The following is a 4406-nucleotide window of genomic DNA, read 5'->3' as shown; positions in this document are numbered from 1 at the left end:
TCATATGATTATGGATATTTTTTTAATTCTTCTTTATACTTAATGTAATTTCCAGATTTCCTCCAGTGAGCATGTGTTCTGTGTCCTTATTACCCTATGAAATAAAATCCAGTTCCATCCTGTTATTCCAGGCCTTCTAGGATGACCTCTAACCACCCACCACCCATGTCCCAGCACGAACTAGACATTCGTGTTTCCCCTCCTGGAACATCTTCCCTTCTCTGCCTAGCAAGGTCCATGCATCTGTCAGGGCAGCCTAGACAGCAGGTACTTTTCTGGGGATGCTGCCTGGCCTACAGTGTGCCCAATAGAGGACTGTGGTATGAATGAGTGCAATGCCGCCTTCGATACCAGCCTTCCTTGGAATCCCTGCTTCTCTTTTCTTTTCTTTTTTTTTTTTTTTTGTAGCCATGCAGACAGCTTGTGGGATCTCAGTTCCCTGACCAGGGATTGAACCCAGGCCACAGCAGTGAAAGCCCAGAATCCTAACCATTAGGCCACCAGGGAACTCCCAGAATCCCTGTCTCTTGAGACCCCTACCAGGGCATGGGTTCATCCTGCCTCCTGATAGTTCATTGAGAGCCTGTCTCCCCCAGGATTGGGTCTCTTTGAGAATACAGCCATTACCTTCTTTATTATTATTATTTTGGCCACGCCTCGTGGCATGAGGGATTTTAGTTCCCTGACCAGGGATCGAACCCTTGGAAGCACGGAGTCCTAACCACTGGACCACAGGGAAGTCCCTACCTTCTTTATTTACCCTTAGAGAACAGATTAATGGTGCATACTGTTGACGCATAATAAACATGACCAACTGATTGAGAGAGGCGGAGGAGGAGGAAGGGGGAATAAGGGAAGGAAGGTGCATTGGGGAACTTGATAAATTCACCCCAGAAACACACAGCACATGCCCTCAATGCACACTGTGCCACCTTGATGCCCCCTGCTGAGGATGCCCGCCCTGTCTCCTTCAGAAGAAGGCCTGAGGAGCTGCCCTCCACGGCAGCCCTCTCCCCATGCTCTCCCCAATTAACTTGAGAGCCAGAGCATTACCTGAGCCAGGCTTGAGACCAGACACCTAGGTCCTGCTGCCTCTGTTCCCACTGACTGTGGGCAAACTGAGAGCTCAGGGGAAATGCATCTAGACGGGCCTAAGCCGGTTACCCCTTCCCAGACACTCTCCTTGTGGGTCATCTGCTCCCCTGGCAGGCCCAGCTCGCCCTGGGGTCATGGTGGGCCTTGTCATGGGCAGGAGTCCCGTGTGGATGATGGAGTTTAGAGCATGGCACTCAGAACTTCTGGGGTTTGCCTTCTGAGTAGATGTTGAAGAAAAAGTGGACTGGACTACAGGTGCTGCAGAAGGTTAGGAAGGGGGGGTGGGGCAGGAGTCACTGCCCTTTGTTCTCTCCCTTGGGTGGGGTTGGGTAATGAGAAGGATAAGGCAGAGGGTGGCTGGGTCAGTGGAAGAGAAGTGATAGGTCTCGGGGGGGTGTTCAGTGCCCCAAAACCAGGGAGCCTGGCCTCACTCCTCACTCCCCTTCCCCTTTAGTATTTCTTATTAGGTAGCAACAAATTTTGTTTTTGTTTATCTGGGCAAGTTTTTATTTCGCCTTCATTTTTTAATGATAACTTTGCTGGTAAAATGATTCTAGGTTGATAGTTTTTTTCTCTGAGGACTTTGAGTGTTATCCCTGCCTTCTGGCCTCTATTGTTTTCTGAGAAGTTAACTGTTAATCATATTGAAGTTCCCTTGTAAATGATGCATCATTTTTCATCTGCCACTTTCAAGATTTTTTCTTTGATTTCAGCAATTTTACTGATGTGTCAGTGAGAGCCTTTGCATTTAGTTCACCGAGCTTCATGGATTCTTTAAAAAATAAATTTGGGATATTTTCAGGCATTATTTCTTAAAATATTTTTTCTTCTCTTTTCTCTCTCTCCTTCCAGTATTCCCATTATGCATATATTGGTGCACTTAATGGTGTATCATGTTTCCCTTTGGCTTTGTACATTTTTCTTCATTCTTTTTTCTCTGTTCTTTGGATAGTATAATCTCTATCCATCTATCTGCAAATTGCCTGAATCTTTCTTCAGCCAGTTCAAGTCTAGTGAATTTTTGACTTATTATGCTTTTTAACTCCATGAATTTAGTCCCTGCAACTTGGAGCTGGAGGGGATGAGAAATGCTGCCAGCATGCCTCTCCCAGTGAGATACTGTATCCCTGGATTGGGAATTGCAGGAAGGAGCTGCATTTTCTTGGCTAAACCTACCTGGATCACAGACTCTGTCATCACACTGAGATGGGGAGGAAGCAGGGAAGGAATAGGTCGTGGCTCAAGAGCCACAGACTTTTGCTGTTCTTACCAAGGTTTAGTAGATTTTCTTGACTGTCTCTTCATTTACAATATACCCTTAGGATTATTTCCAGAAATATTAAATTTTCTGGGGGAGGGAGGGGGTGTTTGTCTTCCGGAATTTTGTCCAGTTATAGTCGTTTTCTGGATTGCACTTCTGCAGGGTCCTTCACACTGCCATTCTGGAAGTAGAAGTCTAAAAGATGTTTTAATTTTGGAAAATTACTGTGTACTTTACAACACTGAGAGAGATTTAAAGGAGAAAAACTACACAATTAAATCAATAGTGCAGAAAAAGCATTTAATAAAATTCAGCACTGGATTCAGGATTGGAAAGAGCATTTCCTTTTTATTTATTTACTTTATTTATTTATTTTTGGCTGCATTGGGTCTTCGTTGCTGCATGTGGGCTTTCTCTAGTTGCAGCGAGCGGGGGCTACTCCTTGTCGCAGTGCGTGGGCTTCTCATTGCAGTGGCTTCTCTTGTTGAGGAGCACGGGCTCTAAGTCCACGGGCTTCACTAGTTGTGGCACGTGGGCTCAGTAGTCATGGCTCGCGGACTCTAGAGCACATGCTCAGTAGTTGTGGCGCATGGGCTTAGTTGCTCCGCGGCATGTGGGATCTTCCCGGACCAGGGTTCGAACCTGTGTCCCCTACATTGGCAGGTGGATTCTTAACCACTGTGCCACCAGGGAAGCCCAAAAAGAGCATTTCCTTAACCTGATAGAGATCATCTGCCAGAAAGCAACAGTAACTGCATATTTAATGGTAAAACTTTAGAAGTCAGGAATAAGGCAAGGATGTCAACCGTTGTCAATTATATTCATTATCATATTGGAAATACATGGTGTAAGTATTGAAATGGAAGAAATACAATTGTCATTATTTGCAGTTGACATGATTGTAACACACAGGACAATTTACAGACTTACTGGAATTAATAAGAGTTCAAGCAAGGTTGCTAAATACAAGACCAATATGTAAAATCCAACAATACTCTTATAAACTAGAAAATGTGATTTTAAAAATGTTACTTGCTATAGCAACAAAAACTGTAGGATAATTAGGAGTTAATGTAAGATGTGCATGACCTTATAAAAGTGAAAGACATAATGGAATTATGCCTTTATAATACGTATTATAAACAAAGTGATATGCCCTATTCATAGATGAGAAACTCAGTAAACAATCCTCCCTAAGTAATCTGTACAGTCATTACAATTTCAAAAACAACAACAAAATCCAAATGTGACAAGTTGATCCCAAACAAAGGTCCAGGAACTAAGAAATTTTTTGGAAGATGAGGGGAATCATTCTACCATATATGATTGCCAATTATAAAGCTACAATTATTAAAACAGTGGGTTATTGGCAAAGTTAAGTAAGTGGACCAATTTAACAGAGTACAGAGCCCAGAAACATTCCCATAATTACATGGAAATTAGATATAGTGATAGAGGAAGGCTTACAAGTCAGGAGGGAAAGGATGAACTATTTTTTTAAAAGGTGCTAGAAAAAGCAACTATCCACATGGTGTTTACAAGAGAGTTTATGAGAATGTAATCATGGCTTTAGGTTAGGAAAGGGGTTCTTAAATAAGGAAACAAAATAAAACATGAAAAGACTGAATTTGACTATATTTAAATTAAAAACTCTGTATGATAAACAATATCATAAAAAAGTTCTATGTTCTAATTCTCCATATTTTCATGCAAAAGTAAAAAGATCCCTCACAAAAGTAAAAATCTATAAAATAGCTAGGAGTAAACCTAATATGAAACGTGCAAGACCTTCATGAAGAAAGTTATTAAAATTTTATCCAAGAATATAACATACTCTAATAAAATGAGGCCTATCATGATGCTAATGGGAAAAACTACATTAATTAAAAGAAGTCTATTATCCTCAAATTAATGTATAAACTAATACAATCCCAATCAAAAGAGCAACACAATTTTAGTGGAACTTAATAAACCGATTCTAAGATTCACCTGAAACAGAAAATGTACAAGAATAAGACAATGAAGAAGGGGGAAAAAGGAAGGGAAACAT

The sequence above is a fragment of the Balaenoptera musculus genome, chromosome 16, assembly GCF_009873245.2.
Source record: "Balaenoptera musculus isolate JJ_BM4_2016_0621 chromosome 16, mBalMus1.pri.v3, whole genome shotgun sequence".
In the NCBI taxonomy this organism is placed as follows: domain Eukaryota; kingdom Metazoa; phylum Chordata; class Mammalia; order Artiodactyla; family Balaenopteridae; genus Balaenoptera; species Balaenoptera musculus.
This window is presented reverse-complemented; position numbering follows the sequence as displayed.